This window comes from Labeo rohita, chromosome 13, assembly GCF_022985175.1.
Source record: "Labeo rohita strain BAU-BD-2019 chromosome 13, IGBB_LRoh.1.0, whole genome shotgun sequence".
In the NCBI taxonomy this organism is placed as follows: Eukaryota; Metazoa; Chordata; class Actinopteri; order Cypriniformes; family Cyprinidae; genus Labeo; species Labeo rohita.
The window spans coordinates 18,512,600-18,532,765 of NC_066881.1; positions in this window are offsets into that span (position 1 = coordinate 18,512,600).

A 20,166-nucleotide genomic window follows, 5' to 3' on the forward strand; every position below is an offset into this window, starting at 1 on the left:
GGTTTCTGGTGTCTCATTGCCAGGTTTAAAAAAAACAAGTGTGTTTCTCCTTTATCAGTCACTTTTTGCAATCAATATGTAGGACATCTCGATAAGACTGACAAAAACAAACACACACACACACCCACTACTCACACTGAAGGACACACACCACACATCAGCACAGAAACAATTACATGAAATGTTATACAAATGATAAAAAATACACATATTTCTTTACAATATTCTGCAAATTCCATTAAACTGTTTAGCGTTATTTAAAGTTTATGTCAAACATATTTAAAGCACTTGAAGAATGCACTGACAATGCATTTTATTTATCCATTTATTTATTTTTTAATGAGATGATGAATCTCTTTAAAATATAACTCTTGTCAAAACACATTTGAATAAGATGCTGTAAATCCTTAATGAAATACATACTGTATTAGTGTGCGTCTCAGAGGAATTTAACATGGTGCTAAATCACTCTATAAATAGATCACAAACCAATTAAGCCCGTGATGGCTAATCCATGATGGGCCTGTATATGCTAGTTTTTTTTTTTCAGTCCTCTGTAGTCTTAGAAAACCAGAGTGATGGCTTCCTCATAGCTCGCCTGTCCACATTCATTTCATACACCAGAGAGAGCACATCTGTGTTTCCAATCCTCCCTCGTTTTAAAGTCCCTCTAGGTGCATTTAAATTAAAAGCGGTTCAGGTTTATAAAATGTTAGATTCACCGATAATCTGAGGTCTGACGTGACCCCAAACCAAGCCAGTTTAGAGAAGCTTGCTAGTGACATTATTGAGATACCATGTGTGTTCTAGCCTCTGATTGGAACGTCTGGAGAAAGAAATTTGCATGCCTCCCTAGAATCATTAACACTTACATAACTCGGCTATGGTGATTGCTGTGCTGAAAGGTGTGTGTGTGTGTCTTTGTGGTCCAGAGAGACTGAAGCGTTAGCTGCAAATCCTGCCTGCCGTCAGGGTTTTATCCTTGGCCTAAGAGCTGCCTGATCAATGGCCCTGCTCTTTTGAACAGCAAAACCCCACTGAACTTTGAAAGCTTCTCACTCATCACACCGTCACCTCGAGCCAAAGCGCAGGGAAACAGTATGAGACCGGGAGAATACAAAACACGAGAACCTTCACGTTTTTTAAATAAAAGAATTTGACAAACTGACGAAACGCTTTGGAGAGAATTCGTCATTTCTTTAAAACGAGAAAATGACATGAGAATTATGTGGGGAGCTAGCCAAGCTTGGGATTTATAAAACACTCAACAAATACCCCTTTGACTGAATAAATGTAAAACTACTCCGTTCAATTACGCTGGCAAGGTGCAGAATTTAACCCCTTGAGAATCTCCTGGAATCTGGAAACATCACTAATGTTGCCTGCACTTTGCCAAAACCCATCACTGCTAACACACACACCCCCTGCCAAACGTCTGGATCTCCTTTAAGTTGTTACTTATTTCTGTAGACAGATGTGAGCGTTCTCGAGCACCGATATATTTTGTCGGTGATGTGCCCTACATGCTAACCCTCATTATATATCATAAAACAGCTGAAAACTCATATGTGCATTGATTTTTGCCTCAGGCCTCTGAGTGTACGCTCAAAGCAACGCTCTCAAAGAGCATCAGAGAGCATGACACAAGCAAGACTATTTGGCACAAGTTATAACCTTTGATATTCGACAACCTTACGACAATCAAACCTACTGGAAGCTACTGGTTAAAGTTGTGTTCAAGTAGCTTAAACAGTAGAGCAAGAGCAAGTTAAAGGGTCTGCCAAATGCATACATACATTGTAAATAAAATAAAATAACAAAAGAAGAAGAGAGAAAAAAAATCATAAAGAGCAAACCAGCTCATGATTCAAAAGTAACAAAGCATGATAACAATGTGTGCATTTACATTTACAACAACTAATAATTGACGACAGGGCCGTTGAATTCCTAGAAAATAATGTGCACCCGAGGCAGTGTGCATTATTTTCGAAGAATTCAGCGGACCAAAGTCATTGTTCCGCTTATAGGTTACTACACCTCAAGACATCGATCATGTGTCGATCATATCAATGCTGTTGTGAATAGGATTAATTTCTTACACCGTTTTTACACCGGACGTGAGTGGCGCAGCACGACGTGGCACAACAAATCCCCAACAGTAAACTGCTGCCGTGTTCTGTTTATGACATGCTTACACAAAGTTCAAATGATCTGCAATGGTCACTTTGTCGAGTCCAGTGTAGACAGACTCCTGTTGCGGCCAGTGTTGTCAACTTCCTTCAATGGAAAGTAGCTAAATCGAGCTTAAAAAGTCGCTAAATGTCGCTAGATTACGTCATGCGCTGATTAGCATATTCATGACGTCAGTGCGTCGTATTCTCAATAAATGTTTTCACTGATATATTTTACTGTTTCTGTTGTCAGACAACGGGATGAATATGAAATACTGACTGAAATTAAGACTACATTAAGACTATATAACCAGCTCTCGAAGATATTAATCTGCACTAAAATCCTGATTCATAATCACAACATTGTTTAATGAAATCAAATACACATACGGTTAGGACAATGGCTGTGCTGTGATTTCAGATATGCTTGCACGCGTATTTGGACGCTTGAACATTTTGAGTTTACTCACTTCATTTGCGCGTGAAATTTGCTTCATTCGCACGTGCAATTCACTTCACAACGAAATGGTGAAATGGCTGACATGGATTTTGTTGAGAGGGTAACTGCGCTTTATGTGCTGTGGAAGGCTGAAAAACGGCGTAGACTCGTTCATCGCCGTGTCTGGGTCCATCAGATCAGTCCATCAATATGTATATAGCTCAAATTGAGTAAAGAGCGTTTTTTACAACTTACCAAATTGTTCGACCTCCTCACTCACTTTCTTCCAAGCAAGATCCTTTTTATTCCTGTTTCTATAAAAGTACGAAGATGTGTTGTACAGTTCCAGGTATCCACATACAGCGACCATGATTTTGTCCGCCATTGTTGTTTCGGATTTCTGCCTCCGCTCGCTACGTTGTAATCACGTCACTACTAGAGCAAGCTCCTGATTGGTTAACGCGGCGCGAATATTTGCCAAAGTTCAGATTTTTCAACTTGCCCGAAACGCTCAATTCGCGCCGCGTCATTCGCAGGATATCTATCGGGTCTTTGCTAGTGAATTAGACCTCAACCTCTCTGAGTCTGTGTGTCTCTAATAGTGAAACTTCAAGTTCATTTTCCTCAGGAACCTCGCTTGTGAGAAATGTCATATACATTTTTTAAAAACGTATTAATAGTCAGAGCAGCGCTAACGACATTAGTTGGTATGTTAACGTTTGTGCAAACTGCATGTGTGTACCTCTGTAAGGGAGAGAGAATGGGAGAAATAGAGTATGTGCTTTCCATACATAATAAAATATAATTTTGTGGCAAAAACATGGAAATAATCTGTCGTTTTTATCCCGTTATTTATTATATTTATTTGTTTGGCCAGTATCGTTGTTGGTTTTGGATATTTCGCTGTTTTACGCTGCAAGGACCTTTGAAATAATGGAAATCATGTGGCGAGGAATCCTGTAATGCGGTCAGTAGCTGCCTGGAACCAAGTTCGCCGTGCGTTTCCCTAAAAATAATGCATACCTTCAGAACGTTTGTCAGCCAATCAGATTCAAACAATCAACGGCCCCGTAGTATAATATAACATAATTGCTACTTTACTAATTATTATAAATAAATCAGCTTATAATGAAAGCCTAACAATTAAAAAAAAAATTCATTAAAAAAATAATAAGTACGCCACCGGAATATGGTGCAATATCAAGGTAACAGGCAAAAATCAACTGCATTTTGCCTAAACACTAAGAACTTCCCTGATAAATAAACCGTTAAAGGCATTTTCATAAACTTTGACCACATTGGAAAGCATCTGTAAATGTAAATGCACTCATTTGTAATTAATACTTTGTAATTGCATTTTTACATTATGTAAAATAATGTTATAATAATTAGCATTTTGAAAAATACTACCATTGTAACACAGTCCAACAAACAAATTAAAACGGTTATTGTTTTAAACTAAAGTATGTTCTGATTTCCATGGGGGTTCTTTTATCCAAAATATAATTGTATAAAGATAAACTGCATCAACTAAATATAATTCACTGGTCATTATCAAATCAACATGAGGTCGTCAGCTTTGGTTCGATATATCATTACTGTCAAACCCATTTAGAATCCTGCCGAGTCCATTTTAAAGAGTGGAAAGATCTTGGTTCTGTGGTCAGGTTTAAGTTTCCCTTTGGTGCACTTTTCATTGCAGGTTTGACCTCTTTAGCTGTTCTACATTTATACCCTTTTACAGACGCACAACAAAAAGGAGAGCCAGAACAAAACCAGACAATTACAGTCAGAAAGAACTCATCGCTGTGGGGCAAGGTGGACAGCACAGAGCCACGCTCATCTTACACGGCTCTCACACAGACACGCAGGCTGGCAAAAGGCATCCAGCCCATCAGGAGCCTCAGAGAGGAAACAGGATGGGGAATTCCAAACAAAGAGACAGGCAAGTTGATTCTTGCAGAAACCAGAGCATTTTCTTCAAAAATTGTGGTCACTGCTTTGGCACCCAGCCTGATGTTGTTCAAAAGCACTCGGGAGTGCAAGCCAAAGGCCCGACGAAGCACCAAGACCGCCGTCGCTGCTTTTGTAAAGAGGTGATAGTGGAAAAAATAAGGATAAGGTCTGACTAATTTTCATTACCTTATCTGAGCGTTTACTACAGAGTACATTATGAATTTATCAGCAGGTAGATGGGCACTGTACACACAGGGAGAAGCCAAAGTCGTCTCTCAGTGACTCTGTGGCTCTCCATGGTGTCACACTCCACAATAACACTGTAATGTCATTCTGAAATAAAGAAGTTTTGCACATGAGTGGCTCTGCTTTTGTCCTCAGGGTTACTTTATGAAATTAAAATAGAGTGAATGAGACTCCCTTTGAAGGCCAGACAGATAGAGCGAGGGAATGAGAGAAAGAGAGAGAGAGAGTGGGAGAAAGAAGGGGGCTGGGGGCAAGCAATAGGAGCGCAATTAAAATTGCACACACTGGCGAAATCTTTTTCTTTTAAAGCACAAGTCCTAGCCCTCTTTAGGGAGCTCATCAACCCCTTCTCCTTTTGAAGATTTCACAGTGTTTTTTTTCTCTCTGGTTTTAGGCAGACAACGAGGTGCTGGCCGCTCCATTATGGCCTTGTTTGCTCCTTGTATGCAGGATCATCCATACAATAAAGGCAAAATTAAAAGTTCTCAGATGTGCGGCACTGTTGGCACATGCTGCTAGCATACGCATATTCTCTCCGCCCCCGGATGGATTGAAGATACCACGTTCACATGGGAGTGAAGGCCAGAGAGGAGAAAATGTGAGGGGCTGCCGCCTTCTGCCTATCGGTGAGGTGTAGTTGTTTTCAACATTATTAGCCGCTGTTGTACAACACATTTTAAATGCTTAAGCTGTTAGCACTTAAGTCAACACTTATATATAATTTACAAAAAAAACCTCACGTTGTTCCAAACTAGTATGACGTTCTTTCTTCTATAAAACACACACACAAAAAGTTTAAATATAATATACTGGGAACTCTTTCCATGCATTTGATTTTAAAGCTTCAAAAGTATGTAAATGCATAATAAAGCATCATAAATTGTGTTATGTTTCATGCTCTTAAGTCAAAGTCTTCTGAAGCCATACACTAACTTTGTGAGGAACAGAATAAAACATTAGTCATTATTATTCACTTACATTCTTACTATCTGCCTTCGCTTTTCTTAGTGCAGTAAAGAGAATAATCAGCATACACTAAGCTAGTAGGCTAATTAGGTAGTGCTTATGTATATTAACCTTTAAGACTAAGTAAATTTACTAAGAAAGACTAACTAATGGACACAAAGGAAGAGTAAAAATGTTTCATTTGACCATCTTCATGTACAGTTAGCCATAAAGTTATTAATTAACGTATTACGACTCTAATATCTCATACTAATTGAGTTTTTATCAGTGTCACTATTATTAGCAACATTCAGAGTGTATGAAACAGTATGTAGCAATATGAAACAAGCCTGGCAATCCAACACTATTCAAGAAAGTTTACACTTATGTGACTAAACGACTCAAAAAATGCTAACATGTATACACAATATGTACTATTACACCCAAAATATTTAAGTAATTTGGCTCAAACCTGCAGTCAGTATGCAACATATGTGACCCTGGACCACAAAACCAGTCATAAGTAGCATTAGGATATTAAGTAAAGGTCATGTTCCATGAAGATAGTTTGTAAATTTCCTACCATAAATAGGAAATTGTCATTTGGATAGCTTTAAAGGTGATTTTCTCAATATTTCGATTTTTTGCACCCTCAGATTTCAGATTTTCAAATATTTGTACCTCGGCCAAATATTGTCCTATCCTAACAAACCATACATCAATAAAAAGCTTATTTATTCAGCTTTGGAATTCATGATGATGAATATGATATATACATCTCAATTTAATAAAATGACCCTTATGGCTGGTTTTGTGTTCCAGAGTCACATTTTTTAAATACCCCATTTATAACAAATGAAATTACCCTGATCTATACAGGAGGAGCTGGGGAAGGTGGAGGGTTTCTGAAGCATGTGCTGCAACTGTGACAGCAAGCACTAGCTAAGTATTTGAATGTTGAGCAGCAAGCTCATTGGCTGTTGATATGAGAAGAAACCAATCAGCTGATGATGTCTTTATGTCAAATTAAGTTAGAACCTACTGGCCTTCGCCATTTCGAATTTCATGGCAGAACTTTGAATTGCTTTGGAATCTAACAGTTAGTAGTTCTGTGGTGGGATTAATGCTGCCGTCAAAGTACATAAAATGTGAGTTCATTCATAACTGACCAAGTTGTTGTTGTTATTTTAAATAATCTTAGAATTTCAAAGTAAAGATTGTAATCATTAGACATTATGGTGCGTCGCACGCTATTATTCTTAATACGAAAAGGCTAGTTTTGGTTGAATTATTTTTTACTCTGTTGTGGGTGTCAGGTGTGTTCCAGTGTAGTGGGTCGAGCATGCAGATGGGACGGGCAGCATGTAGCCGTATCTCCGTGCACTGAGGAACACAGTAATGGACGGGGATGAATCATCGATCTGACACTTCTAACTGCATTCCTGTTTTTACATTTCTCTAATGACAGCTGTTCCAAAGACAATCTGGAATGTTTCCAGTGTCAAATCAGCCATATCCAGAGCATGTTTCACCTCTTGACGCGTACATACTCTGTGTTCTTTCTGTGTGTGCGTGTGTTTGCTGTGAGGTCATGTGTAAGAATGTCTCTGGTGATGCATCAAGATTAACCTGTTTCATGAAAAGAAGGTATGCATGCAGGACGCTGCCTGCTTAATCTACAGATGTGCAGCAAGACTGCACACACCCCATCCATTATACGCCTGTGTTTTCTGATGGGTTCAGGACACTGCAACAGGGCATTATGGTTTCATAAATGATAATTTATGCAGCCATGTTAAAATGTGGCCACAAAGCTTCATCACTGAGCTCTTCCTTGCGTCTTCCCAAGTTAATTACTAGGTCAAAAAAGCAATTTGTACCATCCAAGAACAGACCCCTTTCCAAACACCTTGCGCATTATGCAAAAATGGCAGATGCTGGCAACACCTCCTGAACAAGCTGGTGCAAGGGTGAGAAAGACGGATGAATGCGGAGAGGCGTTTAACGCATTCATTTTGTTTATTTGTTTATTTTTGCAACACCCAGAGAAGACAAACTCATAGATCTAACCAACACAATCTCTGAAATAATAATGCTTATTAACATACTTTTCAAATTGAAAAAAGGACATTTGTACAAGATGAAAACATGAAGGCAACAGTTTGAATGTGTTTTTTAAGTAGCTTAAAAATTGGCAAGGTGCCACAACTTCAAATCTGTCATTAATATAACAATTAATTAGGAAGTACCATCTAAAAAAATAGAGGCTCCAAAGGGGTGTTTTTGCGGTGATGCCATAGAAGAACCATATTTGGTTTCCCAAAGAACCTTTCAGTGAGCAGTTCTTAAGAGAACCACTTTGAAAAACCTTTTCTGCTTTTGAAAGGTTCCATGGATGTTTAAGATTCTTCATGGGACCAATAAATAATTTTCAAGAATATAACTTTAAGACAATGTTTATAAAAAGATCTTAATTGTTTAGTGCATTTAAAAAAATAAAATAAAATAATTACTCATTTTTCAAACATGCATACACAGACTCCACTTGGTACACAAACATGTCAAGAGTAACAAAAAACTAACTAATCATTAAGAGGAACAAACTCATCCTGACAACACAAGACAACAAGTTACTGAGTGTGACAACCAAATCAACAAGAACAGTGTAAATAAAACAGGCAAACGGTCAAACAATGCAACCGTATTAATTATTCATGCCCCAGTGCATGCTGGGAAAAGGGTGAATAGGACTGAACAACAAAACGTTTTTTATTCCTCCAGTGTAGACAAGTAAAATCCTCACCTGCTACGATTAATTTAATACAAATTCTAAAATATAATAGAACATTATTAAAATGATTAGAATAGCAAGTAGTGAAAAACTGCAATAATATTGTAAATATTTGGTGATTTTTCTGAAGCAAGATTTCACCCACTTTTAAAAAAGCCTACCATATTACACAGAGAAAAAGAGGGAAAGTGCGTGAGAGAGAGAGAGTGAGTGATAAAACGAGTATGAGAAAAACGGTGGAACAACAGCTAGCGGCATCAGACCCAAACACAGTCAAAGGAAAGAGAACAAGAGAAAAGAGAAACACTTTAATGCTGCAAAAGCTGAGTAAGTTATTCTCTTTCAGTTAAAACAGGGGCGTTGACATAACAAACAACAGATTTGATCCACTGGATGTATGATACACATAGAGGATACCTGCTTTTAGCTGTGTTGCATGTGATGCTTTTCACAGACATACTCCGGCTTTAAGGCAGAAGATAAGCTAAGGTCTGTCTCTGTGTGTGTGTGTTTACTTGTATGTGTGCTGTGCCGCCCAGGGCACAAGAGTGTTTTCGTGTTGACTTCAGAGCCAAATCAGGAGGCAAAGAAGGGGACAGGCCACAGCTTTCAGCAACATGTCAACTGGACACATTAACTCATAAAATATCCTCTGTGCGCATGAAAAATGCAGGCTGACTCCAGGAGAAGGGTATGTATAATTGATTCAAATGAGGAGCTCTTCCCTGCCAGGGACCGTGCGCTTGGTTTGCCAGCTGCTGTGCTGGGAGAACAGAATGTAGGCCAGAGAAAGAAGAAAGGTGCTCCGGACACAGACTGACCCGGTGGGAGAGAGGAAAAGATAGAGGACGAACCACATCAAGCCCCAGGCCATGACGTGAATGACGTTAGAGAGAGTTCATCCAAATGGCGCACATTATTAGCGTCATTTGCATCAGCTGATGCAGGACTATCACATAACCTCCTCGTTAAATAAACAAAAGACAACCAAAAATAACAATTATAATAAAAAAAGCTTTGAATTCAGTCTTGGGATATATGTTAAAGGGATACCCATACCAAAAGGAATTATACTACTAGTAAGTATATTATTAAGTATACTTTATGTAGTAGTTATACAAATATCAGTGTACTAGAAGTATACTTGTAAGTGTACTATTTCAATACTCCTTGGGACTAAATTGGCCCAATTTCTAGTTTATAAAAAGTATACATTTAAGTATACTTCAAGTATAACAGTAGTAAACTTTGAGTACACAACTAGTTTATGTCTATGTTTTAGTTTGTATTGCAACTATACTAAAAGTGAACTTATTGGTATACTGATAGTTTACTAATTAAATACTTGTAGCATTTTTAGTACATATTTAAGTACAGTTTCAGTAAACTACTAGTTTAGTAGTTTTATACTGCAAGTATACTCACACGTTTTCTTTTAGTGAACTTTACATCATAGTTTAAGTATACTACTATGTCCTTATTAGGTATTAATTTGTGTATTTTGTTATATGAACATGCAAAACATCAAAAGAAAGAACAATTTATTCTAGCTTCATGCATTCTTTTTTTATAAACACTTGGGCAGGTTTCAGAAATAATAAAAAATAAATAAATAAACAATATTCTGAGCAAAAAGAAGAAAAAAAGACTATGAAGTTGATTCAGAGTGTCAGTCATTATTACCTCTTCATGGGTCACATTTTATTCCATAACGTTACAGTTTTGATGCTGTTTTTTGACTGATGATTATATAAAATGAGTGGAAGCATCTGTTGTTTTGGTTTCTTCTTCGCTTGTGTTTTGGAAATTCTGTGCAGAAGATGTGTAATAGCGCCGCCCCCTACCATATAAAAATGACAATATGGATTCTCGCAGAACAATATTGCTCAAATACTTTTAGACTTTTTCTAAGTATAAGTCAAATATACTTGTCATTTTAAGTATATCTTAAAAGAAGTATACTAATAGCACACTTGAATAAACTTCTTTTTCGCAAGGGTAGTTCACCCAAAATATAATGTCATGTCATCATTTACTCACCCATACAGTATGTCATTCCAAATGTGACTTTCTTTTTTCTTTTTGTGGAACACAGATGTTTCTGAGATAGAAAAACTGTAAAATGCACAAGAAAATGAAGAAAGTAAGTCATACAGGTTCAGTATGATAAGTAAGTGATAACAGAATTTTAACTGTTTCTTTAATGTTTTTATTGTAATTCTATAAAGAACATGGAGTAAATTAAAGAAAGATTGTAAATTGAAAATAGCTTCAGTACATCCGGGCCCTCTATATAACTATTTGGTGCTCAACCCTGTAAATTCACACTGTTTTGCAGCTGAATATTCCCTTGCCAGTTATAAATTCAGAATGCAAAATATTCTTTCTTGACCTGTATAAATTCATAAGATGCTCAGGATTAAAAATGTACGAAATTCCTTCTGTTTAAATAATCTGTTTAAATCTGTCATGTTACTGTTTAAGTTGGAACTGAATAATTATCCACTGCATAACCACCGCTTTCCTCAAACACCATCATCTCAACATGCAAATGTGGGTGGACGACACCAACCCTGTACCTGAAGTAAATCCCAGCAAATCTTCCTGTTCCTCTTGAGCCATATGACTTTTATTACATAACATAAGTAGGTGTGTTTAAATATGCTTTAAAATCTACATTTCAGTCGAACTAAAGCAATCATTTTTTACATAAAAAAGTGAAATCATATCAGTCTGGTTTTTGCAACATCAGACTAAAAGATCTGGACAAAGCCATATTTTCTCTCACAGACATTCAGATATTACAGAAATGTGCATATAAATATACTTATGTCAGTAGGTTTGCATATCTTCTTTTTCTGAAGAGGTGAAAGCTGGTTTATTAAGCCTTTTAGCACTCCCCCCAACAACCGTCTCCACCCCCAGGACAAAGGTCCTGCCAGTTGCGTCTCCGCACAGCAATTACCCCGGCCAAATCAATGGCCATTGTTTCTGCTGGTAACCTTGCGAATAAATCAGGCTTTAGCTTGAAAGTAGTTAACGCTACCGTTCCCGCCGCCCAGTCTTCAAGGTCATTATCTGATTTAGTCAAAGAAAAACACTGTGCCTTTCCTCCTCTTGTTTTCCTTTTCATTTCCTTTTTTGTTTTTTCCCTCTTCTTGCAGTTGAATGGCAACCCCTAATCAAGTCTTGACTGAACACCGATTTTAATCACCCGTCACACAGAGCTGCCAAATTCCTACAGGCAAATAGCCATAAAAAATTTACCAGCAATTCCTCACCTTGCACCGTGCAGCTATTTGTTGTTCTGCTTAAATGTATAAAATAATATATTATTGAGTGGCCAGTGCGCAAAAAGGCATAAAGGAAGAAGGCATGGAGTGATTCCAAGGTCAGCACTCTATGCCCGGGGACTAGACAATCGATATCATTTAGTCAATAACTTCTTTATTACTCCACTATCACTCCCAGCAAAATGATTTCGGAGTTAAAACACATTTTTGTATAAGCAGTTCATAGAATATTGAGCAACCGTATTAAAGAATAAAAGCACTACTTAGGTTTTTTTTTTTTTTTGCTTGGCCCGTTCTAGTGAGGTCAGCGCCAGTGCCCATCAGTGCTACTGTAACCTTCTTTCCTCTCTTATTAAAGCGGGGTCTCTCACAGGGGGCCAATTATATGATGCGGTAAGCACACAAACCTATGTGGCAGCGTGTGCGGTGACAGTCGACGTTCCCCCGTCCCAACGGTGTGCCTGCGTTGGGTTTTTACAATGCAATCCCTGCACGCAATAACTGCAGCGCCTTGGGTGAAGGACACTGAGACGCAATAAATATGGATGCAAAACCAAAAATAATATTATAATAGTACATAAAAGACGCCACCATCTTCCCCCTATCCGGTAGCATACAAGTGGCACTTTACTGCAGCTTGTAAAAGTGCTTTATCACCTGCCACCGCATGCACAGAGGAGAGAGGAATGACACATTGCCGTACCAGGTTGCATTAGGGGCACTTTGCATCTTTCTTTTTGAAGACTGCACAGCTTTCTTGTCCTCTTTCACTTGTTTTGTAACAAATTTAGTCACATTTAGAAAAGCATTTATTATTGCACTTTTCCTGACCTTTCGTTTATCTGTTGTTTGCTTGAACACACTGTAATTGCTGTAATGAAATTCTTTCTTACTGCTAAACCTGTGACCGAAGAGAAGAAAAACAAAGCGCAAGCACTGTTCTTGAAATAAATCTGCAAATACTACAGAAGTCAGGCGTGTGCCATGACAGACAGCCCCTCAGCGGGAGCTTCAGGTGATCTCCTTGCCCATTAAAGCAGGCCCAGGTGAGGACTTTACTCAATGGAGTAATCCATGAGGGAGGTGAACAAACAAAGTTTCCCATTGACGAATGGCTCTGCGGTCAGTAACACTTTGGACCTGATCCAAAAAAAGAGAGAGAAAATCAACCGCAATATCAATGACGCTTGCCATGGAAAATTCTTCTCTCAAAGAATGACTTAGGAAAATAACTATATATTTTATTGTTCTTTGCAGAGGAATGCTTTTCTTTGGAAGCATTTCTTCTTAAATCGTATTTGGTCAGTTTGATAATTTTTCCTTTTCTCTTAAATCAGTTGCCATGGTAGAAGACAGTTTAAAAGTAAATTAACATCTTTTTTCAGTGGAATTTCTTCAGGGATTTCTGATGCTCATTTAATTTAGATGGACTCAGAAAGAAACAAGAAATTTATTGTTTGTTATTGTTTTATATTACCAGTTTCATTCATTTTAATAGTTTAGCACTAGTCATTGTAGCTTTACTGTGGTCAAGCTTCAAAGTCACATTGGAAATATAGAGAGTATCAAACAACTTAATACAACCACATATAACAGTAGTACATGGAATATTTCAGCAAAAGCTGCAACTACAATCAACTATAAATATGCAAAACCCATTTCACACACTTAAGATCAAATTTGCTCTGATTTGACCACAGACGCAAAGAATGTTACTTTTAATGGTTGACCTTTGACTTAAAAATGAAACTGTGTGTTACGTGAATTCTAAAAACAAACATAAGCCACAAGATAAAAGTAAAAGAATTTCAAATGAAAAAAATGTAGAGATATTTGCTCTTTCTTTGGACCTTACAGACCGATTTCAGCTGGTTTCAGTCTGAATGGAGCGCTTAGCTATGCTGGCAGGTTATGTGGGTAGTCTGTGTGCAAAAAACTAAGGTAAGGTCTGCGAGATCACAGACAGGGTCAGACAATGTGAGTGTTGTTTTACTGAGAGCAGACCCTTGCAGACTCTTTAATAGCAGCCATTTCCTCTCTGTCTCTCTTTCACCAGACGGAGAGCTTTAAGGGCTTGGTGGCTCTGATCCTTCAGCCCTGCACCCCAACACACGCAACACAAACATACAACACTCATTTTAATGTGAGATACAAGCAAGCATGACGAAAAAAAAGTTCAAAATTATGAAAAACTGTTGAGCAGTTGCTAATTCATGAATGGCTTAAACTATATTATTAAGTTCAGAAATGAAGAGGATTTTTCTCAATTGACCACGCGTTTCACATACTCCCAAGAAAAAATATTTAATTTTATGCAAGTCGTTACTTAAGCAACAAGCCTTTTAGAAATGGTAGTCAGTGTTAATTTCGATTAATTTTCATCAACAACATTTTTCCACAGACAAAAATGAGATGATAGCGAAACAAAAACTCCTTTTGAGTGACAAAAACTATGACGAAAATCTATTGGCATTTTCATCAACGAATAAAAACGAGACAAAAATGTTAGGGAGGGACGATTTGGGAAGAGATTCATTCAGAATGAATCTGCTGCGTTGTTATGAGGCTGGATGTGCACATTTGATCTGTATCATAGCCTACTGAGCTATCCGGCGGGACATAAGCTGGCATACATTTTCAGCACGTCTCATAAAACGTTCAGAAATGTCAATATCTGGGAGTAAGAGAAGAACAGACATATGGATAAATATGACAATGCAAAAGTGAACTCAATTCGGTCCGGTTTTCTGAGTGCAGACACCGAAGCAGCGCCTCTCACACAGCACACGAGTACTCTTTCACGTCGCATGAAAGGAGAAATACTTACAAAATGATGTTGAACTATCAGTTTTTAAAGAGTATTCACATAAACAAACTTGGTGAATGTAAACAGTTGGGAGAATATCAGATGTGTGTCAGTACTTTGCATCTGTGCATTCGGTTTTAAAGGGACAGCAGCCTAATTTAGTTGCTATTGTCTGTGGCATTGATGTTAATCAAGCAACAAAAGAAAGGCAGAAAATCACTCACTGCTCTTGACTGAATCACTGTAGTAGCCCCAATAAAGATTAATCGAAATTTATTTATATAAAAAATATGTCTGCTTGAAAGGAAGAAGAATGTGGTAAACAAGTTGTTATAAAGAATCCATAATTAGCCTTAATAACCACTGACATTTCATTGAAAAGAAGACCATGTTCTTGTTTCTTTATAAGTGGTTTCATTTAATTTTAATATAAAGGCATGTTGCGTGTCAAACCTTAATATCAAATCTAAACAAACCTATGGCAATTTTATAGAAATGCTTAATAAATGCATTACATTAACTAAACCCATTAGATTTTAGCCGACTAAATATACTGTAGATTTTTTGACTAAAACTAAAATAATTCAGATGACTAAAACATTTTAAGACATTTTAGTCAAATGACTAAAACTAAATCAAAATTTGCTGTCAAAATAACATTTGATTGAACATAACTATTATAATTAAAATAATAAGTGCTGATTCTTTTTCTTCTTATTATTACTATAACATAATGTGTTCATTATTATTAGCATCGTAATTATATTATGTAACTGACACAGACACTGTAAAATCCAGTGCTACTGAGAAGTATTGTGTGAGGCCGACCACTCCACACACACGTTTTAATGGAACTCTTAATAGCATACCAAGCATTTCATATTTTAAAAGCCTCCAGTCAGCATGACTGGCTGAATTAACATATAGCGTTGCAGACCGAGCGATTATATGGCATCGATTTACAAGCCCCCCCGCACAGAGGAGACACATTTTCTACAGCACGTGTTGGTCGCGGCTCATCCGGTCTTAGCGCCACGGCTACAGCGATACACGACAGAGACCTTTAATGAACGATGGCACTCCAAATGTATAAAAGAGGGGAAAAAAGAACCGTTACTTTTTTTTTCAGGCATCCAGAGCGCCGTGTCGTACGAGAGATTAGCCTTTAAAAATGAGACACGTTGATGACACGTACAACTCTTTATTCCTTCGCTCTCTCTACTACACCCTATGCTTCTTTTTCGTTTTCCCCCCATAAAGAGCGGCGGAAAACATCAGCACATCAACACATCGCTCCTCCAGCTTAACATTTCTGAGCAGCGATGAATCATTCAAGGCTTAATGTATTCAGGACAGGCCAGGACCAACTGCTGCTATCAAAGGACTTGGTTGAATAACTGTAATAACTGGAAAATTATTTTGATAGCCTGAAACAATCTTATATATCACAGAACTTTATTAAAATAATATCAAATCAAATTAGCCTGTATCCCCATAATGAATTAAGTAACAGGTTACGCTGATATTAATCTCGGCTAGCTCGCAGGCATTGCGGCAGGAGCATTTAATAAGCCGGTCCCTGTTGCTCTGAAGGGCTAGAAATCCTCGAGTACCCGTGCTTATTCAGGGAAAAATACATCAAAAGACTCTCTCCCTCTCTAAATAATGTGCCCGTTTTCTCTGCCTTTGGTGAAATTATTCATAAGGAGAAAATCTTGGTGAAATCTCGTGAGGGTTCTGATTAGCAGCTGACCCGTGGGGATGGTGCGTATCCTAATCCCCTAAATGCCTCGCCGTTCAACCCCCCTCCCCTGCGCCTCCGTCCGCGCGCCGAGGAGCAGGCCCTGAAATAATAATATAATCATGTTTTCTTACGGCGGCGCGGAGCAGACGGGCCGAGCGGGAGCCGCGCCGGGCCTTCCCCCGGTCCGGGTGCATCTGTCTGGGCTCGCGCTCGCTCAGGCCCCAGCCTGACTCTCGAGCCCCCCGGCTCAGCTCCCTCTCGCGCTCTTCCTTGGATACTGTCCATTTTCAGGGCTAAGAACCTGCTGGAGGCTCTTTAAATTTTTTAATAGAGCCCAGATGAAGCAGTGCTGGGGAGAGGAGAAGACAGCTCGTGTCAGTTTTTTCCCCGAGCTCCCAGAGGCCTAGTAGCCCTGTAATGATCTGGTAAGGCTACAGATTAAAGTCGAGCTGGAGTCCAAGAAAAGGGGGGAAAGAGAGCTGCCATCTCTCTCTCTCTCTCACACACACACACACACGCTATCGCCCGCTCTATCTGGCACTTACAGACTCACACAGAGGCAAACTCTGTTATCTCTTGTCTCTATTCCTCCCTTTTTCTTCTCCTTATCTCTCTCTTCCACTCTCGCACTACCTCTATTCTGCTGTTTTATGTCTCTCGCTGGTCTAGTGGACCCGGCTTCTCTCTCTCCTGGTGGCGGTGCAGAAAAGGAGGCAGTTGGACAGATGAGGGCCAAGGGGGGAGTGCGTACCGTATGCCGGCACCGTTTCTTCCTCTCATCCTGCCTCCCTGTTTCCTCCAGCAGCCCTTTTTGTGCGCTATCTCCAGGTTATCTTTCCTCTTCAACCCACCCTCTTTTTCTACTCCTCCTTCCCTGCTCTCCCCCAGGTCTGGCCGACTTGTTGTGTTGCCCTGCAAACTGTGCTACATAACCATCCTCCAGGGTGGACACTAAATCTTTTGATGCAGGCGTAGTGGCGATAACATCTGAACTGGGGGAGGCTTCTCAGGGCGTGCTTGACAGATGTAGCGGGGCCTTTTAGGATTTAGAGCCGAAGCGTATCTATTACGGGTGCTGCCGCGGCGCTTGGCAGGCCCGTCTGGTAATCTCCCATGAATTTCTGTCCAACTTATCACAGGCCCAGGACAGGTTTCTGCAGGAAAGAGGAAATCATCGAAGCTGCACCCCTGAAGACGCGGGGTCGTCTGCATTGATGAGACACAAACAAAATCGACTTGATTCATATTCATAGATGTTATTCTTATGCGCAGCCAAGTTCAGGGGCAGGAGCGTCAGTCTGACCAGGTCTCTGTGGGAATGACCAATCGGGCCAGCTGAACTTTGAATATGCAAATGAGCGAAACGGAGTAATACTGTCGACTGCGAAAGTGACTCATACGGCCTTGGGAGGTGAATGGTATAGGATATAAAAGTAACTTATTTTATATGTTCGAGACTTATTTTTACACACAATCTATGCAAACGAATTAAGGGTTGGTGGGGGGTTATGCTAAACATTGTAAAGAAGTGACATACAGATGGAGAGGGAAATGTGACTGTAAGATTGATAAACAAAACCCGGCTTTGGGCTACAACGGAGGACTGAAGATACTGTGGTAGATAGACGGCTTTGTTGCGAGACACAAGGGAAATGTGGCTTTTGTCTGTGCCTGCACGCTCGTATGCATGCGTGTGTGTTTCAGAGCAGCATGCGTACAAATATTTGTGTTTGTTACTCCCCTCTGGAGGTTTTGATCTGGTGCCATCTGGCAGCTCGTGGGGATGCGGCCCGTCATCTTCCTCATCTGATGACTGCTCTGCCCTTGTGCCCTCCCCTCTACACCTCCACTCACCCCACTTCCTCCTCACTCCATTTCTCTTCTCTAACACTTCTGATCTCCATCTTAGCACTTTCCTATCAGTCTACACTCTTTGTGCCATGCAATATACACATAGGGTTCAAAAATCACTTTTGGCCACACTTGCAAATTGAGGTGTTAACTTTTATTAAAAATACAATCTCATAAATGTATTATATATATATATATATATATATATATATATAAATTGTGAGACATAAACTCGCAATTCTGAGAAATAAACTAGCAATTCCGATTTTTTTTCTCAGAATTGCGAGTTTAAATCTTGCAATTCTGACTTTATAACACACACAATTCTGAGTTATTAACCCTTTAACTGTCACCCGTCCTAATATAAATCCTAATATAATCATGACAAACTATATATCGTTGAAGGTCTAAGACTCCTAAATAGATATTTTTCCACTGATTTGTGTTACAAATTATGTAGTAATAGATTAATTTATGACAAGTGTGCACCTCTAAAATCTACATCATAACATGAGTTCTGACCTTTGTTGCAAAGACTTTCCTCGTTGCCTTTTCCCTATCACGCTTTAGAAATCATAAGAAATTATATACCAACTGAAAACTTAAAATCTCAAAATTCATCCTTTGAAAACCATTTTACAATCAGACATTGCATTGCCATGAAAAATGTCCATCAAAATCATATTACAAAATGTTTTGGTTCATTAATTATAAAAATGTTCACATCTATGTTCAAAAATGAGAGTGACAGTTAAAGGGTTAAGTTAGAACTGTAAACTCACAATTCTGAGAACATATTGGTCTTTGTCCCCCCTCAGAATTGGACTTTACATCTCGCAAATGCAAGTTTATTACTCACAATTCTGAGAAAAAAATCAGAATTGCACGTTTTTATTTTGCAATTCTGACTTTATTTCTCGCAATTGTTTGTTTATATCACACAATTCTGAGGGAAAAAAATGTCAGAATTGTGAGTTTATATCTGGCTTTACAACTCACAATTCCGAGTTTTTATCACACAATTGTAACTTTTTTTCTCAGAATTTAGAGTTTATATTTCGCGATTACGACTTTTTTCCTGTTTTCTTATTTTAGAACACACAAGTACGAGTTATTAAGTTAGAATTGTGAAATATAAATTCACAATTCTGAAGCAATATCAGCGTTTTTTCGTCCTCAAAAGTGGACTTTATAACTCACAACTGAATAAAAAACTCAAAGTGGACTTTACGAGAAAAAAAATCTATAGCAATATAAACTTGTAACTGCGAGTTTATATCATGCATTTCTGACTATAACTTGCAACTGCCATATCAAGCAATTCTGAAAACTTAAACTTGACTTGAAACTTGCGTAACTTACATCTGCAAGGTTTAGAATATCTTTGTCACAGTTCAGTTTAAACCATGTAATGTTGCAGTTCCTGTGTTTATTTACTTACCCAAGCCAATTTTCTAGCATTTGGAGCTAGTGAGAGTTAATTTTGGATCCTGCATACACACAAATCCAGCATCAAAAAAATGACATTGGAAAAATATAAATATACAGTGGCAGCTTTAGAACAGCGGAAAGGCTGGTAGAGGTTAACAGGAGTACATTTACAATTTTGTCTGTGATACCATCTGTTAATTGTTTGTGTATGTGTGTGTATAAATCTGATTATGAATGAGAGCGAGGGAGATTGAGGGAAGCAGTTCAAAAATTCTGTAATTAAATCATTTTCCTGTCAAACTTCATTATGCAAATTAATCTTTAAGCTTTTTGTCAGGTACTCGGCTCTTAAAGAGAAAGATCTATATCTACAGGAAGTGACATTGAATCAAATCACAATTATTTAGTCTAGCCCAGCAACAGGGCTCTTGAGATCTCGTATTATTGACGATTACAGAAAATTACGCTATGAGAATTCAGGTAATTATTTCTC